Genomic DNA, 26938 nt, shown 5'->3' with positions numbered 1-26938 from the left:
CAAAGAGCGCGCCGCGGAGAGCCGGGCGTCCTCGGGGCTGAGGGAGAAGCGGGGGAGCAGCCAGGGCTCCGCCGGTCCCCGCCGTCCTCACGCGCCGCCCCGGAGCGCAGCCACAGCTGTCTCCCACCCCGGCTGAGAGGCTTGCGGAGCCCGGCGGCTCCTGTGCGATTCAGGGTTTAATTCTGGCGCTTGCCGGCCGGAGCCGACTCCGCCCCCTGCGTCCCGCCCCTCCCCGAGCTCCGGGTCCCCGGCGGAGCGAGCGAACTGCCGGCAGGTTGGGAGGAGCGGCTGGAGGTGAGTGACGCTGGGGCTGTGCTGCGCCCCGTGCCGCGGCGAGGTTGCTCCGGAGCGCCGGGCCCCTACGTGTGCCTCGGGCTGGCCCCCGCGCGGAGCCAACTTGGCGCGCCCTGGGGTTGCACGGCGGCCGTGGCGGTGGCGGAGGGCAGTCCCTGCGGGCTCCCGCTCGCCCGGGTGAACCCGGCGGCCTTGGGGCGGTCCTAGGGAGGGGTCCGAGAGGTGGCGTCGGCCCCGCGGCCGTCGGAGTTTGGCGCGCTCTGCAGCGGCGGAGCTCGGCCCGTCTGGAGGAGGGAGAGGCGCGCCGGGTACACAGCAGCGAGAAAGTTCGGGCTGGGCCGGCCGGCGGGAAGGTGCGGGCGCCTGTCCACCCCCGGCCCGGCGCTCTGGCCCTTGGATGCCTCTGGGCCCTTCCCTAGCCCAGGGTGGAATGGGGGACCTTCTCTGGAGCGGATCTACGTGAAGTTCGATGTTGTGCTTTGCAGGAGGGAGTGGCGGTCAAGACCCCTTTATCCTCGGCCCCAGAGGGGCAGGTGACTTCGGGTCGCCCTCCGCCAGCTCGAGATGGCTCCGGCCGGGGTTGGAGGGCGGGGAGGTGGGGGAGGGGTGTGGGCGCTGCAGCGCTCAGGGCCTCTGGGGGCAGCCCAAGCCGGAGTGGACAGCGTGGGTTTCGGAGGACCCTCCGTTCCAGGTCGGGCTTGTCCCTCAATGTCCCGTTTTCCGTGCTGCTTTGGGCAACACGCAGTGGCACTCGTAGCAGCCGCTGCCCTTTGACCATTCATTTCCTTCACCTGGGTCCCGTGTAACTTTCAGAGGCAACTGTTCTCGGTGGCTCTTGCAGGTCAGCACGAGCCGTGCTGCACGAGCATGACCTAGTGAAGGCCTTGGCCGTGTTAGCGTTAACAACAATTTATGGCGTCCGCCAGCGCTCGCTTTTTGCACATGGCCTCTACGGAGGGTCAGCCCATCTTATTAAATAATGGGTTCTATTAGACCCTGATACCCGGGACTAATAAGGAAGCTTAATCATCCAGGTCTAAAATCGTGCAGTTCCTTTCCTCACCTTCATTGCCCCCACCTCTGGAGCTGAATGGAGATTAGGGTCTGTTTGCTTATTTTGAATTCCTGAGTTTATTCAAGTTCATTTTTAGGTGGTGTAACAGCTGAGTAGCTGTTGCCAGTTTCTCCTTTCATCCAACTTTCTCTACTAAAATGTTGAGCACGTTTTATTTAAAAAATTGAAGTGTAATAAACATATAAATTTACTCTTCTAAAGTTAAAATTCATTGGTTTTTAATATATCCATAAAGTTATGAAATCATCACGACTATCTAATTCCATTTCGTTGCCCCCAAAATGAAACCCTATACCGATTAGCAGTCATTCTTCCATCTCCCAGCCCGTCTCCGTCATTTTAAGGCAGCTACTTTGGAAGTTTTTCTAAGATAGAGATTGAGAAAACTGAGAGATGATTAACTTTGGTCCTTTTTCTGTTACTAGGTTTGGGGAAAGGTGCTGCTGAAGCAATGGAAGAAAAATTAAGTATTGGATTTCCTATGGGGAGGTTAAAATTAAGGATGGAAGAGAAGCTGCCATTAGAGGACTAATTGCCTCCTGTAGAGACCCACAAATTGGGAATACATTTTATCCTCTTAGGGCACAGGGATGCTTTCTGGGCTCTAGACTTGCCTAGTCCGTAAATCACTGTAGTCGAGGTTCAGCCTCAGCAGAAGTGAGTTCTGGGTGTGTGTGTGTGCGCGCGCTCGGCAGGGAATGTTAGAAGGAAAAAAGACTGTAGGCTTAAAAATAATTTTTTAAAATATCCAAACTGGCCCCAAAGAAAGAAACCAAAAAACCACAGGCAAATGGCTACTGGAATTGATACATTCAAGGCTAGTTTCATTTCATGAGTATCAGTGTCTGTTCACAAATAGTTCTGAGTTAATGTGTGCATACGTTAACTTTTTATTATCCCAGGTGGGAGGAGGAGGATGGAAAAGGATCTAGTTGGGGGCAGTGCAAGGAATTGGGGAGAGGGATGGGACAATGGCCAAAAGCGGCAGTGCTTGTGGGAGCTGAGGACTGTTAAGATGGAGTAAGTATAGGGTGAGCAGATTCTGAAGCAGCAGAGTGGGTCTGTGAAAAATTGGACACTTCACTCTGGCTTTTTGTTGGATAATTTGTGCATGTTTTAAAAATCATTTTTAGTAAGGAGAGTTGAAGCTATGCAAATTATGCAACATCCACTACACTTCTCGCTCACCCTTCAGTAAGAAAAGTCAACTTGTTTTCAAGTGTTTCGGGAAGTTGTAGGCCTGTTGCATGGGTGACAGCTTATGCCATCTTTTTTTTTTTTTTTTGTAATTTAGAACATTGACATAGCAAGAGTGTGTCTCTACAAAAAAATAAAAACTAACCGGATGTGGTGGCACATGCACCTGTAGTCCCAAGTACTTGGGAGGCTGAGGCAGGAGGATCACTTGAGCCCAGGAGTTTGAGGCTGCAGTGAACTATGATCATGCCACTGCACTCCAGCCTAGATGACGGAGCAGTATCCTCTCTCAAAACAAGATGAGCTGTACCATAGGTATACATCTCCCATACCCGCAGCCCTGCCGATGGAGTTTTGCTCTTGTCACCCAGGCTACAGTGCAATGGCACAGCATCAGCTCAGTGCAACCCCTGCCTCCCAGGTTTAAGCGATTCTCCTGCTTCAGCCTCCCAAGTAGCTGGAATTACAGGCACCTGCCACCATGCCCGGCTAATTTTTTTTTTTTTTTGAGACACAGTCTTGATCTTTTGCCAGGCTGGAGTGCAGTGGTGCAATCTCAGCTCACTGCAACCTCCGCCTCCCGAGTTCAAGTGATTCTCGTGCCTCAGCCTCCCGAGTAGCTGGGACTGCAGGCAGCATGTCAGCACGCCCAGCTAATTTTTGTATTTTTAGTAGAGACAGGGTTTCACTGTGTTGGCCAGGATGGTCTTGATCTCTTGACATTGTGATGTGCCCACCTTGGCCTCCCAAAGTATTGGGATTACACGTGTGAGCCACCATGCCAGTTTTTGTATTTTTAGTAGAGATGGGGTTTCACCATGTTGGTCAGGCCGGTCTCCAACTCCTGACCTCGTGCTCCGCCCACCTCAGCCTCCCAAAGTGCTGGGATTACAGGCATGCACCACCACACTTGGCTAATTTTTGTATTTTTGTTAGAAATGGGGGTTTCACCATGTTGGCCAGGCTGGACTTGAACTCGTGATGTCAGGTTATCCATCTGCCTCTGCCTCCCAAAGTGTTGGGATTACAGGCGTGAGCCACCCTGCTTGGCCCTTTTTTTTTTTTTTTTTTTGAGATGGAGTTTCATTCTTGTTGCCCAGGCTGGAGTGCATTGGCATGACCTCAGCTCACTGCAGCCTCTGCCTCCCGGGTTCAAGCAATTCTTTGCCTCAGCCTCCCGAGTAGCTGGGATTACAAGGAAGCGCCACCATGCCTGGCTGATTTTGTATGTTTAGTAGAAACGGGGTTTCTCCATGTTGGTCAGGCTGGTCTCGAATTTCCCGACCTCAGGTGATCCACCTGCCTTGGCCTCCCAAAGTGCTGGGATTACAGGCGTAAGCCACCGTGCCTGGCCCGTAGCTATACATCTTAAGAGTACATCTTAACAAATTGTCACAAAGTGAACATAAACATATAACAAATACTCACGGAAAGAAGCAAAATATTGCCAGCATTGCAGAAGTGCCCATATACTCTTGTCCAATCACTGCCCCTCCCGAAGAGTAACCGTTGTGCCAACTATGGATTAGTATTGTCTGTTTTCATGCTCTACACAGACTCACACGGTATATAGCTTTTAGTATCCTGGTTTCTTTCTCAACATTATATTTGTGAGTTTCAGCTGTGTTGCTTGTGGCTTTAGTTCAGTTATTTTCACTGCTGTGTAATATTCAATTGTATGACTACAGTTTATCAATTTTTAGGTTTGAGGGGCATTTACATAGTTTCCAGTTTCTTACATGGTAAGTAGTGTGACTATGAACATTCTAATTCTAGTACATGTCTTGATACACAATATCCAATACAAATGTGTACGTTTGTACAAATTCTATTCAGAAGTAGCATTTCCCAGTTCCAAACTAGGATTCAGTTTAGAGGTGCAGTCAAGCGGATTTCTGAAGTGGTTGTAGAGTTTATACTTCTCCCCGCAGTGTGAGAGAGTTCTGTTGTGTCCTTTTTAGATTGGAAGAGCAGTAGATCTGCAGAGTTTGGCAGATGGACAAAATATGACCTATTTATTATTATTTTTTTTTGGAGACGGAGTCTTGCTCTGTCGCCAGGCTGAGTGCAGTGGCGCGATCTTGACTCACTGGAACCTCTGCCTGCTGAGTTCAAGCAATTCTCCTGCCTCAGCCTCCCGAGTAACTGGAACTATAGGCACACGCCACCACGCCCAGCTAATTTTTGTACTTTTAGTAGACACGGGGTTTCACCATGCTGGCCGGGATGGTCTCCATCTCCTGAGTTCATGATCCACCCACCTCGGCCTGCCAAAGTGCTGGGTTTACAGGCGTGAGCCACTGGCCCAGTATGACCTATATTTACCCCATCCTAGCAGACTAATTATTTGTTGTCTTCACTTCCAGTGCTTTTCCATGTCTGTTCATGTTTTTATGGAGTCACAATTCTAATACTCAATTTTGTATTTTGTTTCTTAACACAATATCTTAATATTGCTTCAGTCTCTGACTTTTTAATCCCTGCATATGCGTGAAGATATGCTTTCATTTAATAATCCTCTCATTAGAAATGTGTGTTAATTTCTGGTGTTTTACTAGTACATACTGTTGTGGAAATCATCTTTGTGCATATAGTTTTTACCTCCCTCTTGGGTATTTCATAAATTTGAGATTCTTGTTTGTGTGGCTTGGGATCTTTGTTAAACTGCTGTCTGCAGAGTTTTCCTTGAACCTAATATGGAATTGATTAAAGAAATCTTTTTTTTTTTTTAAGACAGGATATCATTGTGTCACCCAGGCTGGAGTGCAGTGACAGGATCAGAGCTCACTCTAACCGTGAACTGCTAGGCCCAAGCAATCCTCCCGCCTCAGCCTGCCTCCCGAGTAACACATGCCACTGCGCTCAGGTAATTTTTCCTTTTTTTTTTTTTTTTAATTGTAGAGACAGGGTCTTGCTAGGTTGTCCAGGAGGGTCTCAAACTCCTGGCCTCAAACAATCCTCCCTCCTTGCCCTCCTAAAAGTGCTGGGATTACAGGTGTGAGCCACTGCCCCCAGTCTAAGAAATCTTTAAATTGCTAATATATTACCTGCCAAAGGGTGTCTCATTGGGTTAAATTGCAATTCTGAAAATAATGGTGAGGTTGGCCATGATAACTTCTTTAAAAATAGCATAAATTGAACTTCTGTGGCAATTTCATTTAGCAATCACTGATTTTCTTTATATGATACTGTTTGCAAAGGTATTGAACCAAGAGCTTGAAAGGATATAAGAATCATACCATTAAGTAGTTGATTGTCCAGAAATTATATCTAATAATTAAAAATACCAGTTAGGCAAAATTCTTACACATGACCAAGGAGTGTTCATTCTACAAACTCAGTGCTTGTTTAAGTTCTGAGGGAGAAGTCTTTCTTGTCTAGATGGTTAAGGGTTGCCTCCCCCAAAAGTAAGACTTTGGCTCAGCTTTAAGGAATCTCTAGAAATTGGCTAGGGAGCAGACATCACTAAAGAGACAGCCTTCTCAAGGAGAGAGATCAGTGGTGCACAGGGAGAGCCCCAGTTGACCACTGGACAGTGGGGTCAGTGATGCTGCCTTCCTTACCATTCTTTTTCTGGAAGATACCGAAAATAAGTGAATTAATATATAGGCCAAAAAAAGTACTTGGAGCTTTTTGGGAGAAAGCTGTTGGGTACGTTCAAGTCAGCATCATGGGGTTTAATGGTAAACACCTGCCAGAGATTAAAATGCAGTAGGCTGCTGCTTTGCCTAATTATAGATCTTAACTGCTTTCCCCTCAGGTAAAATTCAGTGATAATTTCTCTAAGTTGAAGGCTACTAGACCAGCCTTCATTCCGAATAAGCTAATATCACTTAACTTTAGTAAACAGTACTTAAATTTGTATTATGTGCAAGGCCCTGGTGGGGGAAATCAGAGACCAGAAAGCTAAGAGTTCATAGGGAATTAATGTATAATGATGCAAAATGATAGAAATACTCAATATTGATATAAAAGGTTCACTCTGGAAAGGAAGGGGATGGAGAAATTAATGCTGAGTAGAGAGATCTGGGTGATATTTAGGGGGATTTAGCCTTGAAAAATGTGTACAGGTGGGAATTCGAGTAAAGGGCACTGCATTTAGGCAATAGGTTTTGAAAAAGTAAAAGTTGGCAGTGCTTGACACATAATACCATGGTCAGTCATATGCTTGGAGACCCAGGTGAATGGCGATTTGAAATTGTACCTTTCCTCCTGTGACTTGGGACTGCCGAGCCAGCCTGGTGATCTCTGTGGAATTATTGTAGGTGTAGGCCCAGGCTGGCTACTTTTAATCTAGGTTGTGTTGCTTGCTGTGTGACCTTTGGCACAGTTACTGAACCTCTCTGTGTGTCAATTTGCCATCTATAAACAGGGATAATAAAAGCACCTCCTTTATTGGGTTCTTGTGAGGATTGAATGAGTTAAAACCAACTTTGTTGGTTGAGGCAGTCACAAACCTGTCCAGACTCAAGAACACTTAGAAGGGTAGTTGGTATACCGTTGTAAACATGTTTGCTGTTATTCCCTTAATTTTTGAATTTCTGAATTATAGAATTTCTAATACACATAGTGTAAATAATGTAAGCAAAGGGCTTAAAATAAAAACAAAACTCATCACTCTTGTCTGGTCCCAACTCAGCTACAGTCTTGGTTTAGGTGTGATAACTGCTGTTTCTGTTTTTAGTTCTTCTAGTGGTTATTTTAGCAAATTACCCCCCAAAATTTAGTGGCTCAAAAATTTGTTTTATGGTGTTTTGTATTCTGTGGGTCAGGGATTCAGGCAGGGCTGGGTTGGGTGATTCTGCTGCCTTCAGTGTTGACTGAGGTCATTCCCTGGTACCCAGCTGGTGGATGTGCTGGTCCACAGGGTCCAAAAAGGCTTTGCTCCCATGACTTATTGCCTTGGTGGGAGTAGCTGGAATGCTGGGCTCAGCAATGACTGTTGAGCAGAGCATCTACACATGTTGACTTCATTTGTCTTCATGGCAGCTACATATCTTCATGGTGACTTCAGCATGGTGGCTCCAGGTAGTTGAACTTGTGTGGCAGCAGGCTTCCCTCACGTGTTACTAAGGGTTCTCTAGAGAAACATAACCAATAGTGTGTGTGTGTGTGTGTGTGTGTGTGTGTGTGTGTGTGTGTGTATGTATATACACACACACAAGATTTTTAAAACAAGGAATTGGCTTATTCAGTTTAGAGGCGGGCTAGTCCTAAATCTGCAGTGTGGGCCGACAGGTGGAGACGAGGAGAGTCTAGAAGACAACTGAAGGAGGTCTGCTGGAGAATTCCCTCCAGCTCAGGGAGGCCGGTCTTTTTGTTCAGTTCATACCTTTAGCTGTTTGCATGAGGCCCACCCACATTATGGAGGGCAGTCTCTTTTACCCATAGTTACCTGATTTAAATGTGAAACTCATCCAAAAACATCCTCCAAGTCAGCACGTAAAATTAACCATCATACCCTGCTACGAGCACCTTGGGCAAACCATTTGGAAACTTCATGGCCTTTTATGACATATTGTCAGAAGTTAGTAACTTCCCTTTTGCCAAACTATTGGTTGTAGCACAAAACTTGCTCAGGCTCAAGAAGAGGGGACATCGACCTGCCACTTGATGGGAGTGTCAAAGAATTTGCAGTAAAAAATATACTGCCAGTCTGTGCTTGAGTTCATAAATTTGACAATATCTGTTAATTTCCTGCTAAGGAAGAAGTGGAATTTATATTCCCTCACACCTGTCTTTCCGCTTATCTCTGCCTCCTGGTTTTCATTAGATATCTTATTATTTTTGCCTTATTATTTTTAGTTGTCTTCTTTTGGTTACCTTTCTGATTTAAAATAAAGCAGGCCATTCTTTACCAGGCCGTAGAGATATGGAAAACTCAGGTTTGTTGAAGAGTATGGTGTTGGGGAGGGACACGGCAGAAAAACAGCAAAATTGTCTTGAATGGTGGAGGCTTGACAATGAGGCTTTTGTTAAAACACTCCAGCCACTAGAAATGGGAATTGCCTATGAGCGTGTCCTCTTTGTGAGCCTAGCAGGTGGCATAATTTGACAGTTTTTATTTTTTCTCTTTGGGTTTTAAACTCAGTTACCTGTTTGCCTTTTCCTTCCCTGCACTTTGCATTTAAATTATGAATGCTGGAAGCAAATGATATTTTCACCAATGAAGAATCTTATTACAGACACATAGTTGAGTTGAGTGTATGTGGATGTGCTGTCAGAAATAAGTGCTCTCTTGCTTTTTTCATTACCAAAGCAATCAGTTAATTGGAAACAGAGTGTCAGGAGCCCTGTAACTCTGTTGGAGGTGTTTTGGGTTTTTTCTTTTTTTGGATTCATTTAGTTAATATAATTGAGCAATGGGGCTTAGTTTAACTCTCAGAACACATAACTAATCCCTTTTTATAATTATCACCCAAGAAACACATAAGAACCTCTAGTCTTGTTGGTTTGCATTCATTGTATATTGCAGATATAACCGCTTTTGATATTTGTCTTAATAAACTTTGACGTGGTTAGTGATAAGAATGTAAATTTGTGTTTGCTATCTGCATAATATTTTTGGCTAAATTTTTTCATATTTCTGTTGTTAATTCTGACTGGTTCACCCTTTGACCTTGGGGAAAAATAGAACGAAAGCAATTAGAACAAAAATAGATACTTTGGGAGGCCAAGGCAGGCAGATCACTTGAGATCAGGAGTTCAAGACCAGCCATAGCCAACATGGCAAAACCCCATCTCTACTAAAAATACAAAAATTAGCCGGGCTTGGTGGTGCACACCTGTAGTCCCAGCTACTTGGGAGGCTGTGGCAGCAGAATTGCTTGAACCCAGGAGGTGGAGGTTGCAGTGAGTCAAAATCACGCCGCTGCATTCCAGCCTGGGTGACAGAGCGAGACTCCGTCTCAAAAGAACAGAAGTTGAAATGAAACATAAATACTGTATTCACCTTTTCTCTTTTCTGTCGTCCTCTTCTCCTTCCCTCCCTCCCTCCCTCTCTTCCTCCCTCCCTCCCTCCCTCTCTTCCTCCCTCCCTCTCTTCCTCCCTCCCTCCCTCCCTCTCTTCCTCCCTCCCTCCCTCTCTTCCTCCCTCCCTCCCTTCCTCCCTCCCTTCTCTCCTGCCTTCCTTCCCCTCTTTCCTCCTCCTCTTTCCTCCTCCTCCTCCTTTTCCTCCTCCTCCTCTTTCCTCCTCCTTCCTCCTCTTCTCCCTTTTCCTTCCTCCTTTTCCTCCTCCTCCTCCTTTTCTCCCTCCTCTTCTCTCCTCTCCCTCCCTCCCTCCCTCCCTTCCTCCTTCCCTCCCTCCCTCCCTTCCTTCCTTCCTTCCTGTTCATCTCAATAGGGCTGCTTTTTCCTATAAAAATAATAGCTTCAGGGTAGCCCTTTTTAGGGGATGGGATTATCCCTGTTAGGAGATGGTTCAGCTCACTTTTCTGCCAAATACTCCCTCATCTCCTTTACCCAAATGGAGCCACAGACCAATCTGACCATCTTGGTGTCATATCCCCTTCTAGTCACAACTCTTGCCCTGAGGGTATCCTTACTTCTAATATCATAGATCAATTTAGTTTTTGAACTTTATGTACCTGAAATCACAGAGCGTGTACTCTTGTGTCTGGCCTCTCTCCATGTTATATTTGTGAGATTGATCCATGTTGTATGTGGTTATGGGTTCATGCTCATTGCTGTATAGTGTTCCATCACGTGACTATACTGCTGTTCATCCTATTGTACATGAACATTGGGTTTCCAGTTTTGGACCAGTATGAACAGTACTGTCATGAATGATTTTGTATGTATTTTCTGGTGAATATAGCTACACATATAAGTTAGATACATATCTAGGAGTGCAGTTTTTGGGCCATGCAGTTCAGCTGGAGTAGTTACTGTCAGAGTGGTTTTATCAAGTGGTATTCCCAACAGTGGTGTATGAGTTTGAGTTGCACCACAGTGCTTGTTATTGTCTGTTGTCTTATTTTAACTAATCTGGTAAACCTGTGTTATTGATTCCCTAGATGACTAATGAAAATGAGCACCTCAAAAAGGGTTCGTTCTTTTTATTTTATTGCATAGCAAAGTAGAAAAACAAAGCCAGTTTGGCTGGGTGCAGTGCCTCACGCCTGTAATCCCAGCACTTTGGGAGGCCAAGGCGGGTGGATCAGGAGGTCAGGAGATTCAGACCATCTTGGCTAACACAGTGAAACCCCGTCTCTACTAAAAAAAATACAAAATATTAGCTGGGCGTGGTGGCGGGTGCCTGTAGTCCCAGCTACTCAGGAGGCTGAGGCAGGAGAATGGCGTCAACCCGGGAGGCGGAGCTTGCAGTTAGCCGAGATCGTGCTACTGCACTCCAGCCTGGGCAAAACAGCGAGACTCCATCTCAAAAAAAAAAAAAGAAGAAAAAGCCAGTTAAAGAATTCATCTAGAGACATTGTATCAGTTCTTTAACCACTCTAGCTTTTCTGTTTCTCTACACTCATTTATTGTTTTTTTCTTTTAGTTTTATGAGAGATGTATTTCAAGGAATTTACTTCTAATAAAAATTCAAAGAACAGAAGTTTATGGATAACTCTACTAGTTCTGAGAAGTAAGGTATTTAAAGGATGAAACTTTGCTCATACCATATTACTCTTTCAACTTTTCTTATTTGTTAACTCAATCTATTGATTTTTGCCTTTCATTTTGACATTTTTATAGGAGAATTTGAATCATGTTCTATAGTTTCCAGGAATTAAATTTCCACATAAATGTAAAAGAAAACTTGAGATCCTGATGCACAATTTTTTAAAGAGTGAAAGGGGAATTAACGTAGGGATAAGGTATATATTGTGAGACTTCAATGGCAGTGCTGTTAAGTTTTTGTCACTTCTTAGCAAATGGAATGCATAGTTTCGAGGAAACCTCACATGTGGTTTGATGTGTTTGAGTTTGTTTTGATTTATTTCCTGTTGACATTTTGAAATTTCTTCCTTTAGCTTTTATTCTGGGCACCTATTTTATCCTCTCAGTTGTTTCTTTTTAAGACCTGTATCCCTGTTTAGGAATCCAACATGCAGCTGTCTTCTAGCTTTGTACTTCTGTGCATATATTCCATCTTCACTTAAATATTATTGGGGTATTGCTGATCACGGAACAGACACAAGGTGGTCTTAAATATCTGTAAGGTACTTAATAGGTATTGTTTGGCCTGTTTGTGGCAAGACTGTATACTGGGTCAGATAATCTAAAGGGTTTTTGGACAATTCAGGCTTCTGACCTTGGAGGCAGAATAAGATTTCTCTGCCTCCAGAGACACCAAACTTTTAACTCCTTTCAGAGTTATAATTCAGGAGTAGGAGGAAAGTTTGCTGAATTCCTATCAAGGAAAGGTGGTTGAGAGACATGATTGAAGATTGCTTAATTCATCACACTTCCTCAGCTCTGGCATGAAACAGTTGGGAGAAGTGATTCAAATAACTGCTGATGAAAGTTGTGTATTGTTTTTACTTTTTTAGAGTTTAGGGAATTCAGGGCTAGCTCCCAAATGAGATCATGTGAACTAAGTGATGTTCTTTCTGGTGGGTCTTTATTAGAGTCAGTGGGGAGGGAAGGGGAGCGGTTTTGGCTGTAGAGTGGGATCTGAAAATTGTTCATAATGCTGGGAATGACAGAAATGTGGGTGGGAGGTGCAGTGCAGAGACACTGGCTTGAGGAATAGCAAGGCCTTTTATGATGTGCCCAGGTGGGAGGGGAGTTATTAGGTTATACTTCATAGGCATTTAAAAATATTTGTTGAATGAATATGGATAATTTTATCAGTAGCATACTAAGGCTGTCAGATCTGCATGAAGCTATTGATTCACTAGTTATCATTATAGTGGCTTGGCAGCCCACTGGGTGGTACTTGTCCTTCAGGTGATTAGGAATTTCATGCCTCCATCAGCGTAAGTTTGAACACTTGGGTTATGAAGAAATTTGTCCTAATGAGGTTTGACCCCAGTTGCCCTGCCAGGTGTGCATCTGAGTGTGGTTTCTGTTCTTCATCACCCTCTGCACACACACACACACACACACACATACACACATCCCTCTTGTGTTTTTTGGTGCGCTCAGAGCCACGAGGGAGCTATTAGTTATCCTTCCAAAATTCAGCAAGCTGTTTGTGTTTGTGTTTGTTTTTGTTTTGAGACGGAGTCTCGCTCTGTCGCCCAGGCTGGAGTGCAGTGGCGCGATCTCAGCTACTGCAACTTCCGACTCCCTGGTTCAAGCAATTCTCCTGCCTCAGCCTCCCAAGTAGTTGGGATTACAGGCATGCACCACCACGCCTAGCTAATTTTTATAGTTTGAGTAGAGACGGGGTTTCACCATGTTGGCCAGGATGGTCTTGATTTCCTGGCCTCATGATCTGCCCACCTCAGCCTCCCAGAGTGCTGGGATCACAGGCGTGAGCCACTGTGGCCCGGCTGCAAGCTGTGTTTTGTGTTTTTAGGCTAATAAAGAACGCTGTTTCTTTTTTAGGTTTATTTTAGCCTACCGCAGGAAACAAAAGCCTGCTGTTAGGATATTCATGGGAAAATGGGGAAACCTAGTTGGAAGACTTTTTTTTTCCTTTAGTGAAATCCTATGGGCTTATAAAGCTTTTCCACACTTTCTAGAGAAGGTAAGCATCTCTTACTGGGAAAGATTGGGGATAATATGTTTGGGCTCAATTCTGCCTGTTGTAGGGAAGGGTGTGCTGGTGGCTCACCTTTTGAGGTGAAGAATGAGTAATAAGACCTTGAGGATTCTTTTTTTTTTTTTTTTTTTTTTTGTGGGGGGGGTGAGCCCCGTTCCCCCCGGCGGGGGGGAGTGGGGGGGTTTTCGGCTCACTGGACCCTGGACCCTCCACCTCCCAGGTTCAAGCAAGTCTCCCGCCTCAGCCTCCCAAGTAGCTGGAATTACGGAGTGCCCCACCATGCACGGCTAATTTTTGTATTTTTAGTAGAGACAGAGTTTCACATTATTGGCCAGGCTGGTCTTGAACTCCTGACCTCAAGTGATCCACCTACCTCAGCCTCCCGGCCAACCTTGAGGGTTCTTAGCCATCCCCCAAATGATCTGATAAAGTAGCCTTAGTACCGTGGAAAAAACTGTCACTCTTTCCTGCTCTGTCAACTTTGATAGCAGAAGGAGGAAACACTGCTAAAGGGGCTTGAAGTTTATATAGTTTATGAATCATTTTCTTGGGAACTTTTCAAAGAAAGTGTTGTAAACCTCTGACCTCACATCCAGTTTGACCAGATAACTGTGCTTACCTGTTTAGGAGGCCCATCTGATTTGAGTCCTGGCTTAAAACAGTTGTTCACATGTTGAAGTCTGTATTTAAGCTCAGGTCCCAGGTTGGGTTGTGTCATCCTGAGCCTCCCCTTCTCCCTCCTTGACCCCCAGTGACCCAGGGCAGTTTTTACTTTCCCATTTCTTCCTGGCTTTTTACCTATATTTTTTGGCCAGACACTTCAAGGGGATCTGATTCAATCTAGGGGAGGGGTTAGGAGCATGGGTTCGGAGCATGGGTTCTAGAATCGAAACTCTACTGTTTCCTGCGAGGTGTATGTTTTCTTTGCTTCTTCGTGTTTGGAAAGAAATATTAATATTGTCATTCCGTGGTGTTTTAAGTGTGTAAAGAGGAGGAGCTGGGAGGAAGATGAAGGAAGACCTACGATGTAGTATTTCCTGACTATAAAACTCCCTAGGAAGAGTCCTCAAAGAGCCACCTTGTTTACTTTAGGCCAGAGGAGCGGAGAAACGGCAGTGATCCTAGATGACTTACAGTGAACAAGAGAGGTGGAACTCTGGCAGGAAGTAAAGGGTAGAGGCAGGCTCAGGGACCCAAGTCTTGTAGGAAACCACAACTCCATGAAGCCTATATGGAGTTTCTTAGCATTGTCTTTAAATTTTTTTTTTTTTTTTTTTGAGACAGAGTTTTGCTCTTGTTGCCCAGGCTGGAGTGCAATGGCATGATCTCGGCTCAACACAAACTCCCCCTTCCAGGTTCAAGTGATTCTCCTGCCTCAGCCTTTCGAGTAGCTGGGATTACAGGCATGCACCACCATGCCTGACTAATTTTGTATGTTTAGTAGAAACGGGGTTTCTCCATGTTGGTCAGACTGGTCTCAAACTCCCAACCTCTGGTGATCCTCCTGCCTCGGCCTCCCAAAGTGCTGGGATTATAGGCATGAGACACTGTGCCCAGCGTCTTTCAACTTTCACTAGGCACCTTATAATTGTGTCTTTTCCCCCAAAGCCCGCTCTCACCACAGCCTCTGGATATCAAGATCTATCAGCCTTAACTTAGTAAGTGTTCTGAGTTTTCTGGACTTCCAACTTGTCAGGATCTGCCACAAATTTGCAAAAGGTGGTGCTGAATATTTTTCCTTCAGAAATTAAGTTTTTAATTCTTGTATATTTTCATAAGAGTAGCTATGAGAGGAGTCTTAACTTTGGGTATTGTTTTTCTTTGGCTTCTAGAAAGAAGTTTGAGAGGTCTAGTGATTTTCATCAAGTTCTTTTTTAAGCAATCATTTGTGAAACTATTCACATCCTCAGGTCTTGGTAAGATTTCCATGCAGAGCCTAATACTAGAAAGCTAAAGAAGAACCTGGACTTTTTGGAATGATTTCGACCTCTCATAAAATCCCAGACAATTATATTTCCTTATTTTGCCAGGAGACTGGTATGCCAGTTAAGTTTATAACCTCGATCCTTGTTTTATCCTCCATCAGTTAGAGATTAATTATATGCCTTTGGAATGGTGAGCTGTTGAACCTTGTCGTCTTTGAAACGTACTATTGTTCTCAGTAAGGTCTTCTAAAGGTCAGACAAACAAGTCATTTAGATTTTTCTTCTCTCCTTAAAGCATGCATTTATAAGGCAAAAACTTAATGATCATTCATTCCATTCCATTGATTTTTAAAACAGCTTTAAAAATGAAGTGGTTTTATTAGTCTAGTTATGTTCAGTGACTTAAAAGAATGTATTTTAATTTCAAGACTTAATGAGCCACTCCACTCTGGGACATACTTATGGTAGAGGGTAAGAAAAGAAATGACCATAGCTTGGTGTGGTGGCTTACACCTGTAATCGCAGCACTTTGGGAGGCCGAGGTGGATAGATCGCTCGAGCTCAGGAATTCAAGACTAGCCTGGGCAACATGGCAAAAACCCATCTCTACAAAATATACAAAAATTAGCCGTGTGTGGTAGCACGCATCTGTAGTCCTGGCTACCTGGGAGGTGAAGGTGGGAGGATCACCTGAGCCTGGGGAGGTTAAGGCTGCAGTGAGCTGTGATCATACCACTGCACTCCAGCCTGCTTGGCAGAGTGAGACCCTGTCTCAAAAAAGTAAATAAAAATTAAAAAGGAAATGACCAGTTCATTCATAGTTATTAACCCTTCTGCTTGTGTGTCACTTCTGCTCGCCTTCAGTTGGCTGAAGAAAGTCATATGGCCAGGCCTGCCAGCAATGCGGTAGAGAAGTGCGATTAATTCTTCCATCTGGAGATGCTATAAGTCACGTGACAGTGGGGGATATAATCCTCTTTCAGGGAGGTTAGCGAATAATTGAAAACATTATAATCTACCATAATGGAAAACTATATTTAACTCAAAAAAATTTTATGGCCTGTATTCTGATTCAGAAATAGTTTTTAGAATTGGTTATATCTGTACTTTGGGTTTTATTTTGAAAAGATTATGCCTCAGAAATCTGCCTAGATACGGAAAACAGGGTCTAGTTTTTGGACAGGACGGATTAATCTTTTATGAATTGGAGAGCTGTACCAACAACTTGGTAGCTTTCCATTAGTTGTTTCCCATGGCTCTAGATCTGTATTTTAATCAAGAAATTATACTTCTTCCTCTCTTGACTTTTGTATCTTGATTTTCCATGCATTGTTACTATCCTATTGGTCAGATGGTTTTTGTTTCATTGCCTGATTTAATATGGTTTTGGCAGCCAATTAAAAGTGGATGCTACTGTCGAGAAGGGTAGAGGTGGGGCCTTTTGACAGAAATAAAATTCATTAAAGCCTCATCAATCCGTCTTGGTATGTTTCTTTCAAAAATGAAACTGATGAACTGTTGCTGATAGTCTTACTAAGAAATTTCTGTCTTATATAAAAGATATGAAATCGGAATTCTTTGAAGCAAGATGACAAAATAATCATACATTGCCGTGAGGAACAGAACGTTTGTGTCTCAATTGGTTATTCACCATCTACATGTTGAGATTCTTTTTGTGGGGAATCTTGGCCATTTCTGCATGTTCACCCTCACACTCCTTTTTATGAGTTGTGGGGGCCATCTACTTAGGCAACAGTCTTAGATCCTGTAATTTTTATGAGAATGCTGAAGTCTCTTCTGCTTGGTTGACTTTTTTTGTTGTTTGTTTGTTTTTTTTTGAGACGGAGTCTTGCTGTGTCGCCCAGGCTGGAGTGCAGTGGCGCAGTCTCGGCTCACTGTAAGCTCCGCCTCCCGGGTTCACGCCATTCTCCTGCCTCAGCCTCTCCGAGTAGCTGGGACTACAGGCGCCCGCCACCACGCCCGGCCAATTTTTTTTTTGTATTTTTAATAGAGACGGGGTTTCACCGTGGTCTCGATCTCCTGACCTCGTGATCACCCGCCTCGGCCTCCCAAAGTGCTGGGATTACAAGCATGAGCCACCGCGCCCGGCCTGCTTGGTTGACTTTTAAAGTAGGTGGACCAAGCCTCTGCCGGTGTCAGACTGCTGCACTTAGGGTTCTTCCTGAGCTCTTAACCTGCTTCCAACTCTTAATGAAAACTTGTTTTTGGGAAATAATGTTCATTCATGAAATGTCATCAAAACTCTGGGCACTTGGAATTCTGTACTTTCTTTTCCCTCCAGAGTCTTTTTTTGTTTTTTTTTGGAGACGAGTTTTGCTCTTGTTGCCCAGGCTGGAACGCAATGGTGCGATCTTGGGTCACTGCAACCTCTGCCTCCCGGGTTCAAGCGATTCTCCTGCCTCAGCCTCCCTAGTAGCTGGGATCACAGGTGTGTTTCACCACACCTGGCTAATTTTTGTATTATTAGTACAGATGGGGTTTCACCATGTTGGCCAGGCTGGTCTTGAACTCCTGACCTCGGTAGATCCACCCACCTCGGCCTCCCAAAGTGCTGGGATTACAGGCATGAGCCATGGTGCCTGGCCCAGATTCTTTTACTGAATGAACATCTACTGTGTCTTCAGCTTCCATTATTTAGAAATAGAGAAGAGTTTAAGAAACAGCCACCGGAAACTCACACATGGTGATCCCTTTTGCCTCTCTCAGTGGCCCTTTTTTGGAGAACTGTTAGAAAAGTTGCTGTAGGCCTTGATATTAGAAAATGTTGGCACATTTCTTGGGAAAATGTTTGATTTATTGAATAATGTAAATATTGTAAGAGATTGTGATTTCCTCATTGCTTTGACCAAATTTATATCGCACTCTATATGCGATATATACATGTTGAATTTCTGATATATACATGAAATGGAGAGCTTGATGATGGTTATTTACTAATTTAGGTCTCATCTTACGATTCTGTTTTCCCTTGTGCTAAATTTATTTATTTATTTTTAAATTAAAGGTAAATATAATTGCATCTAGTTTGGAAAGATGCCACAAGTGTTTTTGGACCGAGGTTGGGTACAGATACATATATCATGGTTCCTTCGTGCAGTTAAAAGTTTTAAGAGGGTTCTGTGTTTGGGAGTGCACATACACACAGCTAGATAGCACTCCTAACGCTCCTTTCCGTGCTCACTTGGTCTCCTACATGGTTCTCACAAGCAGAGCATATGCTCCGTGGCGTACCGGGGGTACTCAGTACTCTGTCTCTGTACTGAGACTCAGAGAAAGGCGTTCTTTTTGAGCCCTTTTGCTTATGTGGAAGGGGGTCCTGGTGTGCCCCAGGGTCTGTTCTCCAGGCCTGGGACCCAGAGTGGGGCTGAACTGGCAGAAGGCAAATACCATAATGGTTACTTCTGCAGGGACAGATCTAGAAGGGACTTCATGCTGCCTTTTGGGTTTTTAAGTTGGTATTTTCTGATGAGTGACTTTGGTATCTAATGTAGCTCATTCTGTAAACTCTAGTGCACTCCTTAAGCTTAGCAATGTGTGCCTGCCTGTGCTCTCCTGACCACCAGCCTCTGACCTGCCCTGGTTTTCACTTCATTACTCCTCCCTTGGTGCTGACAGCTCATGGGAGTCAAGCCAGAATTGGCCCAAAAGCTAAATGCCTGCACTGCTGAGCTGTGGTTTCCCATGAAAATGCCTTCCCTGGCTTAATGTTAGCCTTTTGCTTTTATTGATGGTTGATGCAAATCATGATCATCCGTAAGGTCTCAGTTCTTGATCTCTTTTCTGTAGACACTCATTCTCGTGGTGACCTCATCTTCTCTCATGGCTTTAAGTGTGGTTGATATTCCAGTCATTCTCACATTTAGGTCTCCAGCTCTGAGTTTTTTCTCCAGTTCCACTCCGTAAGGTCCAACTCCTTCCCCAGTGTCTACACCCGAGTGTGTGGTGGCTGCGTCAAATTCAACGTCACCCAAACAGAATTTCTTATGTCCCCCAAACTCCTTCTCCCCACAGGCTTCTGGTGGTAAAACCCCTAAACTTTGTAATCATCTTCACTCCCCTATTTTGTACACCCTACCTTTAATTCAGTAGCAAATCCTGTTCCACCTTCACATATATGTAGAATGTGCATTGTCCTCCGTCTTTGCACTGCCACCATCCTCTCTCACCTGGATTACTGCACTAGCCTGATACCTAGACTCTCTGCTTCCCTTGCAATCCATTCTCAACAGCCATCTTTTAAAAACAAAAGTCACATTGTGGCACTGCGTAGACTGTCTGTTGGTTCCTTGTTGCCATGGGAGGAAAAGTTTTTACAGTGAACTCCATGGTTGTCCTTGCCTGGTCCGTTGTTATTCTGTAGCCTCTCCTGTGCTCTCCCCCTCTCTGCACTCCCACAGATATCCCTATTGCCTCCCTTAGGGCCTTTGCACTGGCTCCTTCCTGTGCCTGAAGTGCTCTGTCCTCACCTCAGTGAGGTCCTTGCTCAGATGTCACCATGTCAGTACCGTGACTATTCAAAGTTATAACCTGTCTTCTCCTGGCACTCCAGGTCCCTCTTAAACCGCTTGGCCTCTTCTTTTCTTTTCATAACACAAATTAACCAGTATTATTATGGAATTTACCTATTATATTTATTGTTTATTTTCAGCATATCCCAGTAGAATACGGGGTTTTCCAGGGCAGGAACCTTTAGCTGGTTTGCTGGTTGGTGGTACATCAAGCTCCTAGAACAGAACTGGAAACTTAGAAGACATTTGAATAGATATTTGCTGTTAAATGAACTGCTGATAAGGATTTACAGTGCTGTTCAGAACCCATTGTGTGAGGAAATATACATTTCAGTTCACTGTTAGGAAAACATTTATTTCCTTGATGACCAGGATCTCCCAACTTACCTGATTCCCTTTTCTGCTTTGTCTACCAGGATGCCAGGAACTAAGTGTCATGCTTAGTTGTGAAAGTGATTGGCTTCAACTTGCTGGTGAATAGGACCCTTCCCTTCCTTTCCCGTTTCCCCAGCCTTTACTTGATTAAGTTGTTCTGTAGTTTTTTTGTTTTTTTTTCTTGACAATAACTCTGCCTTTTATTGTTTGACTTTTCAAGTAACTTTTGGGAGTGTATAGTATATAAGAATTCAAGTCAATCTTCAAAGGAAGAGAATTCATTTATTACAGAGATTTGTTTATCTTAGCTTATGGCTGGTTTTATTTTAGCTTTTGCCAGGTTGGCACCATTGTTTCAGGTAGTCTGTCACTTACTGTTTTTTTTATTGTTGTTGTTATTGTTGTTTTTGAGACTGTGTCTTGGCCTGTCATCCAGGCTGAAGTGCAGTGCTGTGTTCTCAGCTCACTGCAACCTCCGCCTCCCAGGTTCAAGCGATTCTTCTGCGTCAGCCTCCCAAGTAGCTGGGATTACAGGGGTCCACCACCACACCTGGCTAATTTTTGTACTTTTAATAGAGATGGTGTTTCACCGTGTTGGCCAGCTGGTCTCAAACTCCTGACCTCAGGTGATCTGCTCGTCTCGGCCTCCCAAAGTGCTGGGATTATGGGTGTGAGCCACCGTGCCCAGCTAGTTAGTGGTTTTGATCAGTGTTCTGAAATAGTAATTTTGGGTATGCTGTCTCTCTACATCGGCTTCTTTTTGATTGAATTTCACTTATACAGGTATTAACATGCATGTAAACTACTATTGTCTATTACTTTGGTTAGTCAATCCCAAACTCTTGTTGTTGTTGTTGTTTTTTGTTTGTTTGTTTGTTTTTTGAGATGGAGTCTTACTCTGTCACCCAGGCTGGAGTGCAGTGGCTCACTGCGCTGATCTCAGCTCACTGCAACCTCCTCCTCCTGGGTTCAAGCCATTCTCCTGCCTCAGCCTCCCAAGTAGCTGGGACTACAGGCACGCACCACCACACCTGGCTAATTTTTATATTTTCAGTAGAGGCAGGGTTTCGCCATGTTGGCCAGGCTGGTCTCGAACTCCTGCCCTCAGGTGATCCACCTGCCTTGGCCTCCCAAAGTGCTGGGATTACAGGTGTGAGCTACTGCTCCCAGCCAACTCTTGCTTCTTAAACCCAAGGACCCTGATTTCTGACAGAATATGTATACATACGTGTGTGTTTGTGTGTGTGTGTGTGTGTGTGTGTGTGTATTTATTTGAGACAGAGTCTTGCTCTGTGGCCCAGGCTGAAGTGCAGTGGCATGATCTTGGCTCACTGCAACCTCCATCTCCCTGGTTCAAGTGATTCTCATGCCTCAGCCTCCTGAGTAGCTGGGATTGTGGGCATGCGCCACCACGCCCTGCTAATTTTTGTATTTTTTTAGTAGAGCTAGGGTTTCACCATGTTGGCCAGGCTGGTCTCAAACTTGTGGCCTCAAGTGATCTGCCTGCCTCGGCTTCCCAAAGTGAGGCATACAAAAAGCCGTAGAATTTCGTATTTTTGAGCTGGCCAGATTTGTCAGTGACTGTAATAAGTGTTGCATTTTTATTTAAGGAGGCATGTGGTGACGTTAGCCCTGTGATTTAGGAGAATAAGCAGCAAAGGTTGGGCTGGTTTCCCTGCTCCCCTGGCTGCTGTTTCTCCATTAGAACTGGAATTCGGGATTTCACAAGGACACCTTGGAAACCGTACAGTTAGTTTTACAAAAAATTGCATTTGTCACCCAGAGGATCAGTCTTTTTCTAAAATTTCTAAAATAAAGAATCAGTTTGTTTTTGAAATTTGGTTACCTGAAGCTATTGACAAATTAGTTGTTTCTTATTCAGGTTGCTTTTAATTTAGTTCTGCATGCAAAACCCACATGTATCCCTCTCTGCCTCTGAGGTGAATGAAGCCTTTCTTGGAGAACACAAAAGTAGGAATTCTGATTTTATTTTGTGATCTTAGTCACTTTACAATTATAAAAATTTTGGAGCTAATGAGAAACCTGAAAAATTCTGAAGTCTTCAAGGAGTGTGATCCTGGTGCTGCCTCTCAGGCGTGTCTCTCAGAGAACCGGAAGGCCAAGCAATGACTGTTCCCCAGCGCACAGGTAGGAGCTGGTGGGCAGCCCCAGCAGTGGTAGACCTAGAAGTCTTCGACTGTCTTAGATGTGATTTGAAATCTGGCTTTTATGATGGGAGCAGCACATGTAAGACCATCATTGGTTCTCATATGGGAAAAACCCTTGAATGTTGGCTCTAGGACAGATTTAAAGGCTGGGTGCGGTGGCTCATACCTGGAATACCAGCACTTTGGGAGGCCGAGGCTGGAGGATTGCTTGAGGCCATGAGTTCAAGACCAGTCTGGGCAACCTAGCAAGACCGTGTCTGTACAAAAAAATAAAAATTACAAAAAAGTATTTAAATGAAATTTAACAATGTTTTATATACGTGTCTTCTCACACTTCAAAAAGTCAAGTTGTTCTACAAAACCGTCCATGAAAATAGTAGCTCTCTGCCCTGCTTTTCCCACCTGATTCCCTCTCCTCAGAGGAATCTCTCATCTATCTTCTGATGTTGAAGCAGAAGAAAATGCTGATATTTGACTGCTTTAGACCTGTGAAAATGACTGTATCTTGAGAAAGCATGCTTATCATGTCATTTCTTGATTTTTTTTTAAATTCAATTTTGGATATTTACTTTCCTCACACTGTGGAAGATGAAGATATAACTCTTATGACTTGCCCCAACACGTCTCTTCTCCCTCTCTAATATTAATATGATTTTTATTTGATTAATATATAATGTTTATAGTATTGTTTAGACTGGAAATAATTCCCAGCCAAGACATGTAATTTAAATGATATTTCCTTCCTCATACAGCTTTTGCCCACCCAGAGTTAATCATTGTTTTGAGTGCTTGTTTCAAGTACCTGTCACTGACTCATTCCCAAACTGAAGCCTAACCCTCCTCTCTCTGTGTTTGCACACCTCAGGGTAGCCGTCCATTCATCCTTTCTTCCTGAAGGCATCCCTTCTGAAGTATTCAGGCCGTTCTGTACGTTCTCTCTGTTTCTCTTCCCTGGATACTATGGTATCCTCCTTCTTTGTGGTTTCTTTTGGTCTCTGATTTTTGTGGGGTTTTTTTTGTTTTTTGTTTTTTGAGATGGAGTTTCACTCTTGTTGCCCAGGTTGGAGTGCAGTGGCGCAATCTCGGCTTACTGCAGCCTACGCCACCCAGGTTGAAGTGATACTCCTGCGTCAGCCCCTCACGTGGCTGGGATTACAGGCAGGCACCAACACACCTGGTTAATTATGTATTTTTGGTAGAGATAGGGTTTCACTGTGTTGGCCAGGCTGGTCTCCAACTCTTGACCTCAGGTGATCTGCCCACCTCTGCCTCGCAGAGTGCTGGGATTACAGATGTAAGCCCCTATACTCGGCTGCTCTCTGGTCTTGGTGGAGAGCATTGGCCAACAGCTTCTACAAAAGGTTACAAGGGAGATAGTCGTCTTGAGATTTGGCATGTCCAAATTGTCTTTTTTTTTTTTTTTCTTTCACCTTCACAACTTAACTAGTTTGGCCAGGTATACAGTTGTAGTTTGAAAGTCCTTTTCCCTCAGAACTTTAAAGAGATTGTTCCCTAAAGTTCTAGCTTTTTATTAAAAAAAAAAAAATAGTCTCCCCTCACTTTCTCTTTAAAAGTTTTTAGGGGCGGGGCACGATGGCGCATGCCTGTAATGACAGTACTCTGGGAGGCCGAGGCAGACGGATCACGAGGTCAGGAGATCGAGACCATCCTGGCTAACATGGTGAAACCCTGTCTCTATTAAAAATACAAAAAATTAGCCGGGCATGGTGGCGGGCGCCCGTAGTCCCAGCTACTTGGGAGGCTGAGGCAGGAGAATGGCATGAATCTGGGAGGCGGAGCTTGCAGTGAGCCGAGATCGTGCCACTGCACTCCATCCAACTTGGACGACGGAGCAAGACTCCGTCTCGGGGAAAAAAAAAAAAAAACTTTTTAGGATTTTTCTTTTTGTCCAAGTATTCTGATTGGTCTTTTTGCATTCATTTTTCTGGGCACACAGTGGCCTTCTCAAACTGGAAACAATGTTTTTCAATTATTGGAACATTTAAAAAATTACATAACTTTCCCTCTTTTCTCTTCATTGAATTTGCATTTTCTAATGTTGATGGTCCTTCTGGGCAATCCTCTGATTATCTTACCTTTTTCTCTCCTGTTTTCTGTGTCTTGGTCTTTTTATTCTATTTTCTGGTGGATTTCCTCAGCTTCACCTTACAGCCATTTTACTGAATTAAAAAATAACTTTTTTTTTTTTTTTTTTTGAAATGGAGTCTCGCTCTGTCACCCAGGCTGGAGTGCAGTGGCTTGATGTTGGCTCACTGCAATCTCTGCCTTCCAGGTTGAAGGTTGAAGCGATTCTCCAGTCTCAGCCTCTCAAGTAGCTGCGTTACAGGTGCCTGCCACCATGCCCAGCTAATTTTTGTATTTTTAGTAGAGACCCGGTATCACCATGTTGGCCAGGCTGGCCTCAAACTCCTGACCTCAGGTGATCCACCCGCCTCGGCCTCCCAAAGTGCTGGGATTACAGGCATGAGCCACCATGCCATTTTGAAATGGCTAATATGGCTCAATTTTTTTCTTTGAGGCAGGATCTTATTTGTAAGCCAGGCTGGAATGCAGTCTTAAGATCACTGCTTCTGCAGCTTTGACCCCCTGGGCTTAAGCAATCATCCCACCTCAGCCTCCCGAGTAGCTGGGACTACAGATGCATAACACCACATCCAGCTAATTTATTATTTGTTGTAGAGATAGGGTCTCACGATGCTTCACAGGCTGGTCTTGAACTCTTGGACTCAAGTGATCCTCCTGCCTTGGCCTCCCAGAGCGCTGGGGTTACAGGTGTGAGCCACTGTGCCTGGCCCATGGCTCAAATGTAAAAGATATAAAAGGTGTATAGTGAAAAGCCACCCACTTCCTGTACTAGCTTCCATATTCTCTCTTTAGAGGCAACTGGTATTCGTCCTTCCAGAGATAACTCTGTATATATATATATATATACACACTTTTTTTTTTTTTTTTTTTTTTGAGACAGAGTCTTGCTCTGTTGCCAGGCTGGAGTGCAACGGAGCCACCATGCCCAGCTAATTTTTGTATTTTCAGTAGAGACGGGTTTTCACCACGTTGGCCAGGATGGTCTCAGTCTCTTGACGTTGTGATCCTCTTGCTTTCGCTTCCGAAAGTGCTGGGATTACAGGTGTGAGCCACCGCACCCGGCCTCATATATATTTTTAAAAGTGTGTGTATGTGATCATATTCTCTCTCCCTGTTAAGTCACAGATGATAATAGACTTTATATATTGTTACACATCTTTTTTTCATAGAACCATATGTCTTCAGACTATTCCATATGGAGGTGTGGTTTTTTTTTTACATCATTCTAAACAGCAGCATAGTATTATTTTAAACTCCATATTTTGTTTAATCAGTTTCCTATTGATTTTGCTACATCCAGCAATGCTGCAAGGGGTAATTTTGTACATATATTATGCTCACACGTGATAGTGCCATGTGTGATGAATATGGAATTACCAGGTGAAAGGATATGTGCATTTGTACTTGTCACAGATATTACTCCAACTGCCTTTCACGGAAGCTGTGCTAACATATGCTCTCACAGGGAAGGTATGAAAGTACCTGTTTGTTTATATCCTTGCCAGCACAGTATGTTATGAAATTTCTTAATCTTTACCAATATGTTAAGTAAAAAATGGTATCTCATCTGGTTTTAATTTGCATTTCTCTTAGGAGAATGAGCATATTTTCATAAATTTTTAAGAGCTGTTTGTATTTATCTTTCTGCGAACCGTTCATATCCTTTGCCATTGGGCTGTTACCAAGTTGTATTACATTATACCTAAGGGAAATAAGCCTCTCATGTGATAAGAATTGGAGTTGTTTGCAGTTTGTTCATCTTTTGACTCGGGTTATATTTCATTTTTCCATGTAGATGAATTTATCAGCAGCTTATTTTAAAGTCTTTGGATTTAATATCATGAAGAGAAAAAGGCGTTCCCCATCTTAAAATTATTATTTTTTAAATGTCCAGGGTTTCTTTTGGTACTTTTGTAGTTTCAGTATTTTTATATTTAAATTATGTATCCATATTGAATTTATTTTAGTACATATGGATCCCAGTTTACTTTTTTTCCCAGATGGCTACTGGTTTTCCCAATCATTTATTAATAGTCCATTTTCCTTCTGACTAAATCCCCCATGCCTATGTGTCTGTTTCTTGACTGCTGTTGTGTTGCTCTGCCTAGCTCTGTGGTGTTGAGCTATTCGTGTTTCAGTTGTGACACTATTCTAATTGTTAAGAAGATGTTTGTATTAGGGAGGATTGGGCTTGTATTAAATATTTTACTGTTGATGTTAACTGTCAGTTTTGTAGTGGCATTTAAAAATGAATTACGTGGCTGGGAGTGGTGGCTCATGCCTGTAATCCTAGCACTTTGGGAGGCCCAGGAAGGTGGAGTGCTTGAGTCCAGGAGTTCAAGACCAGCCTGGACAATATGATGAAACTCTGTCTCTATGAAAAATACAAAATTAGCCGGACGTGGTGGGGCATGCCCGTAGTTCCAGCTACTTAGGAGGCTGAGGCTGCAGTGAGTCGTGATTGTGCCACTGCACTCCATCCTGGGTGACAGAGTGAGACAACATCTCAATAAAATCAAATAATTTTTAAAAATGAATTATGCAAACTTTAAAGGAAACTAATCATATTTTATATAACTCAAAGAATGTTTAGGGACCTAGGCTGGTAAAGGTCA

At 43.8% G+C, this 26938-nt stretch overlaps 1 protein-coding gene across 7 annotated transcripts in view; it reads left to right on the top strand.

Moving 5' to 3' along the window:
• The first annotated feature begins 215 nt into the window (after positions 1–215).
• KANK1 (KN motif and ankyrin repeat domains 1) overlaps positions 216–26938 on the top strand; it is a 242971-nt gene continuing 216248 nt past the window's right edge. For 4 of the 7 annotated variants that reach the window (XM_058431528.1, XM_058431524.1, XM_058431526.1 and 1 more), the window contains exon 1: positions 260–294. The gene's annotated coding sequence lies outside the window, so the exon portion shown is untranslated. Of the gene's footprint in view, positions 295–26938 lie in introns of all 7 variants that reach the window. The other 3 variants (XM_058431527.1, XM_058431523.1, XM_058431525.1) reach the window with 2 other exon arrangements.

This window comes from Hylobates moloch, unplaced genomic scaffold, assembly GCF_009828535.3.
Source record: "Hylobates moloch isolate HMO894 unplaced genomic scaffold, HMol_V3 SCAFFOLD_19, whole genome shotgun sequence".
Taxonomy (NCBI): Eukaryota; Metazoa; Chordata; class Mammalia; order Primates; family Hylobatidae; genus Hylobates; species Hylobates moloch.
This window is presented reverse-complemented; position numbering and strand designations above follow the sequence as displayed.